The sequence below is a fragment of the Oncorhynchus kisutch genome, linkage group LG2 (assembly GCF_002021735.2).
Source record: "Oncorhynchus kisutch isolate 150728-3 linkage group LG2, Okis_V2, whole genome shotgun sequence".
Lineage (NCBI taxonomy): Eukaryota > Metazoa > Chordata > Actinopteri > Salmoniformes > Salmonidae > Oncorhynchus > Oncorhynchus kisutch.
In genome coordinates this window covers 23,345,254-23,351,404 of record NC_034175.2, presented here as the reverse complement: position 1 = coordinate 23,351,404, position 6,151 = coordinate 23,345,254, and positions in this window count along the sequence as shown.

The following is a 6,151-nucleotide window of genomic DNA, read 5'->3' as shown; positions in this document are numbered from 1 at the left end:
GTCTCTATTATAATGTTGATCTCATTCAGTGTCACAGTAAGAGTAGAGCAACGGCAGGGATGGCAGTCCACGGCCTGGGGATCGATTTCCCAAAATGTTTTAGGGGAAATCAAGTCGAGTCTCAATTTACTGTTGAGAGTTAGAATAGTAAAATATACAAGGTGCAATTCCAAAATGTGGTTGTGCATCAGCATTTTTTCTCTTGTTATGTCAGTCACTGACAGTCACACAATTAGTCTATGTCAGCTAAAATGTTTTGGATTTGTAAATTAGTCTAGACAGCTATCTAAACTTGTAATAACCATGGTGGAATTACCGATTGGGGGCCCCCACTGATTTTCTTAGTCACTTTCACTCAGATATATTAAGGATTGCAAACATTTCTCTCCACCGTATGGCAAAATGTGTACAATCGTAGGAAATTTGCTGTAAAATTGCACATTTTATCTCTCCGCCCCATGGCAAAATGAGTAGAATTGCATGAAATCGGTTGTAAAATTGCTAAATCTTTCCCACCTTATGGCTACATTTGTAGCATTGCAGCAAACTCGCTTAAAAACTACAACATTTTCTCTACGGCACAGGCAAAATGTGTAGAATTGCAGGAAAAAAAGTTCCGCTGTCAAGAGGCGGATCCCTAACAACATTTCACTTCGGGTCCCCAAAAGGCTAGGGCCAGCTCTGACTGCATGTGTGGATTTTTTTTGTGGCCCCAAAGTTGCCCAAAACTGATATAAAGTATAATCATGCTGGGCTGTGTTGGTGGTACATTCAGCGCTGGACCGTTAACATAGGCTGTATAAAATGGCTGTGAATAGCCAAATGGATACAATACTGTATTTCTTCCATTGAAGCATGGGAAAACTGCTTGAAATGTGGGGCAGGTTGGGGAATTCCGGTTAATCCAGTGATGGCGGTTTGGAGCAACAGTATGGGAAGTCAGCTTCCGCGCTGCATGCCGCTGGGAGTGACAGGAGACCATCTTGGGAGGTGGAACGGGAATGGCCCAGCTGGCGCAAGTGGGGCGGCAGTCTCCGAGCGCTGGGCCAAATGTTGGCGCCTGGGCAGGGGCTGTAAAAGCAGGGACAGAAATAAAAACTAATGATGTGTCATAGCCAGGGGGATGGGTCTACTCTGGTCTAATCTACCAGGCCTTCGCCCTGTGCAACAAAAACAGCCGTTTCTCATTACAAGAGGGGGGGGGCAGGGGAACGGTAAAGTTTAGATTGTAAATTACACTTTCATCCCTCTTCCTGACTATAAATTCTCAACTCCGGCTCCATGGGACTGAGCTCTCCGTCACATTCAAGCTCCAACTCTCTTTTTTCTCTCTCCCTCCCTCCGTCCTTTCCAGGGAGAGAAATTGATGGTAAGTCTCAAGAGTATATAGGTGCCCTCGCTTTTCCAGGATCATAAACACTTGATCTCATTACTTTTGCTTAGCTTTTAGGACACAGTCTCTATGTGTGTGAAACCTCATCGCCACGTCTGTGCTTGCTCACTTTTCCTTGTTTGTACTGTACCTGTCACCCCTATTAGGCCCTGCTTGCCAAACCAACCCCCTGCACATAATAGAGATGGGAATCCTTCCTGTTGTCATTTTCATCATTCACTGAGAAAATAGGCCCCGGAGCCATGGTTAGTTCCCATAGACTGAAGCAAGAGACCGGGGGCTTTTCTGAGCCACTGCCGCCCCCATCCCCCTATCAGTGGGGGTGACCGGGGGGTTGGGGCCACATGAGGCCACTGCACTGCTAGTCACAGGCTCAGTCACAGCAGCAACTCCAACAGCGGTGCACTACATTAGGGTTTACACTGTTATTACAAATTACCCATAGCTGTCCTCCATTCAAAGCCTCTCCCCAAAATCCAGTGGAGCTCGCGGCTTCCATCCAGCTCTCCTAAAATGAACCCACTGAGACTTCCCCCCAGAGACTACACTGATCCATGGTTTCCATCTCTGGAGCACAACAGTCTCTCTCTCTCATGGCTACAGATCTGAGAGGTAGACCAGTAGGGGCCAGAGGGAACATTCAAAGGGAGGCCTCGATTACTCCAGAATATATATTTGGAAATGTGTCAAGCCAGAAAGTGACTGACAGGCCACACTTTTGATTTTGAAATGGCCGTCCATCGATAGTGAAGCTGAGAAACAGTATCACAGAGAGCATAATGTCTGTGATCATTAAATGCCATCAATGTCAATGCCTTAGCCCTACTCACAGCGAGTACTCTCATTGACTGAAGAAACTGACTGACAACATTAAATCGTCCACATATGTATCTGACGACAATTACAATTGAGACTATAAGGCCAGTTGGCCTGTATTGTTGATGAGTCACTTATGCTAAGGGATGAAGACTGAAAACCCCAAAGTCTTGAATGCATCCTCGTTGCTTTATGTACTATACTGCCCCCCTTTGGGGTAAACCAATATTGTATCAATATTGATACAGTAGATCTACACTACCGGTAACTGCCAAAATAAAGGAAACACCAGCATAAAGTGTCTTAATAGGGCCTTGAGCCATCATGGGCCAGAACAGCTTCAATGCGCCTTGGCATAGATTCTACAAGTGTCTGGAACTATATTGGAGGGATGCGACACCATTCTTCCATGAGAAGTTCCATAATTTGATGTTTTGGTGATGGTGGTGGAAAACGCTGCTTCAGAATCTCCCATAAGTGTTCAATTTGGTTGAGATCTGGCAACTGAGACATAAACACACACACACTTTAAACCCTCGATGCCCCTTTGAGAGCTCCCTTTCAAAGTCATTGAGATCTCTTCTTCTACCCATGGTAGCCAAAAATAATGGCCAACTCTGCATTTTTATACATTAAACTATAGATGGTGGGCCGAAGCCTTAAAACGTGAAGTTGATCGTTCCCCATCGAGGGAGTAGCAAATGTTTTGTATATGACAGTAAAACATTCTTACTATAAAATTTGTTGGCACCTTCAATTCTTGCACATCTTTTTTTTTAAATTGCATTTCAACACTCGGCTGTTCAGGCAAATTTGCCGAACTACTAAACTTGAAACCAATCAAACTCCAGTACATACCCCTCGTGGGTATGATGAATGCAGCCTATGGCCTGCTTCTATCTGCGATATAAACACGGCCTCATGAAAACACCCAGCTGCACTCTGACGAAGAGGTACAGATACAGCTGGCTAGATCCCAGCCTGAAATTAGATAAATATCTGTTTTCGAGTTCACTTTAAATATGCATCATGCAATACGAATTGTCTTGATCACATGAAGAGGTAACTCCATTGACCATTTACCCAATTTATTGAAAGCTAGCCAATGTCACAGACTAGCCTAGCCAGCTTCTGTAAATATCAGCTTGTGTTTCGTTAGCTACCTCTGTCAGTTAATTCAAATGTCGACTCATGTTTCTGGCATTATTATAGGTCTCATTTAAAGCAGCTAGCTGCAGGCTCAAAGAAACATTCAATCATATACTTTTCATAGAAACCCAATGAAAACATGCAGATAGAAAGATGTGTGTGTGTGTGTGTGTCACGTGTGCTAGAATGGAGGTTTAACAGCTGCAGATGCATATTAGCCAATACATAGCCCACACATATGACATACCTTGTAGTACAATATTTTTCTAAAAACAGTTGTATAATGTGCTCTGTAATAAAATAACTAATCTGGTTTAGAAATCAAACTCTGGTTATCAAATAGCAGCTGCCCAATACAATGGGGGACATGCATAATGTTGGATGCATTGGAAAATAAGGTATGGAGAATGATAGAGCCTGCAGGATTATGGAAACAGCAGTTAGGAAATTAGTGTTTGAGCTTCAAATACTAAATGTTCAGTGAATGTGAGTATATTTAGGGGGTTTAAACGATTCCCTTTCCTGCCAAACCTTCTAAAAGTTAGGTGCCAAAATCCTGCATTCATTATTCTACAAACTATGACAGTGTGAGACATTTTTTCCAGAATGTATGTTTCCTGCATGTACTGTATGTGCGAATAAAAAAACACCATCAAAAATAGTTTCACCATTTGAGTACAGAGACAAATAGCAAAGGTGTTTCAGGCAATATTTGGAGTATCTACAGTACATTTGTCATTTAGCAGACGCTCTTAAGAGCGACTTACAGAAGAAGCTAGGGTTGAAGAACTAGCGTTAAGGGCCTTCCTCAAGGATACGTCAACAACTAGTCGGCTCCGGATTCAAACAAGCAAACTTTAAGTTACTGGCCCAACGCTCTTCAAAAAAAGAAAAAGACAGACAAAAGCATTTGCGGTCTCAATGTCCAAAATAGAACGGCAGGGCTAGTTCAAACTGCAGGACATAGTGAATAGATCATGGGAGACAAGTGAGAGACAATGCTCAAACAAGCACATGTATCTGTAGTGGGTGTTCTTCAACTATAAAATGCACTAGACTGTAAGACAAAATTCAGAAACGACAACAGGCAAATGCGTACAATATGTGGTCCCAATATGTGGTCTAAATGATGATGGCAGGGCCAATTCAAACTGCAGTAGGATGGTTCTCCTCATGGGTGAGTGAATCAGTCCATGCTTGGTGAATTGAGTATCACAGTATGAGTCATAATACTCGTGAAACCTAGCGTTAAAATCCGGAAATTGTTCCAATCGTTTTCCACCATTCATTTTTCCATAGGGGATTTTAGAACTACTTCAAATAAGATCTGTGTTTCGTGTAGGCTTACCCTGGCGTGACATTTTGATAATTGCGCAAATCTCTCTTGGACAAGGTAACTTATCAATATTTGCCTGTAAAAATGAAATGCTAATTTGCCGCCACGACAAGTAGCAAGTAACCTAGCTGGCACATGTTTAGAGAGGAGTAGGCAGTCGCAGGTTTAGAACTACTGAGTTTATTAAAGCACTATATATATATATATATATATAAAGGCGGGACGAAGCCCAAAGCGCAAAATAATAAAGAACTCAGGAAATAGTAGGAGATTCCTCTCAAGCAACATTTACAATGACCAACAAAGACAAATGACAGAGGGTGTATATATACATTGATAGAGTGGGGATTGGAACCAGGTGTGTGTAATGATAACGAGATAAATCCGGGGTTGATGAGGGAAGGGTGTTTGCCAGTATCAGGTTCAGCAGCAGTTACATAGGCCGACGACGCCGAACGCCTGGCTGGACAGGAGGGGGAGCCAAAGTGAAGGCTGGTGTGACATTAGCAAGCACATTCATGGCCAAAAGTTTTGAGAACGACACATTTATTTTCACAGTTTGCTGCCTCAGCTTGTGCGATGGCAATTTGCATATACTCCAGAATGTTATAAAGAGGGATCAGATGAACAGCAATTAATTTCAAAGTCCCTATTTGTCATGCAAATGAACTGAATCCCCCCCAAAATTTCCACTGCATTTCATCCCTGCCACAAAAGGACCAGCTGACATCATGTCAGTGATTCTCTCGTTAACACAGATGTGAGTGTTGACGAGGACAAGGCTGGAGATCACTCTGTCATGCTGATTGAGTTTGAATAACAGACTGGAAACTTCAAAAGGAGGGTGATGCTTGGAATCATTGTTCTTCCTCTGTCAATCATGGTAACCTGCAAGGAAACATGTGCCGTCATCATTGCTTTGCACAAAAAGGGCTTCACAGGCAAGGATATTGCTGCCAGTAAGATTGCACCTAAATCAACCATTTATCGGATCATCAAGAACTTCAAGGAGAGCGGTTCAATTGTTGTGAAGAAGGCTTCAGGGCGCCCAAGAAAGTCCAGCAAGCGCCAGGACCGTCTCCTAAAGTTGATTCAGCTGCGGGATTGGGGCACCACCAGTACAGAGCTTGCTCAGGAATGGCAGCAAGCAGGTAAGTGCATCTGCACACACAGTGAGGCGAAGACTTTTGGAGGATGGCCTGGTGTCAAGAAGGGCATCAAAGAAGCCACTTCTTTCCAGGAAAAACATCAGGGACAGGCTTATATTCTGCAAAAGGTACAGGGATTGGACTCCTGAGGACTGGGGTAAAGTCATTTTCTCTGATGAATCCCCTTTCCGATTGTTTGTGGCTTCTGGAAAAACCTTGTCTGGAGAAGACAAGGTGATCGCTACCATCAGTCCTGTGTCATGCCAACAGTAAAGCACCTTGAGAGCATTCATGTGTGTGGTTGCTTCT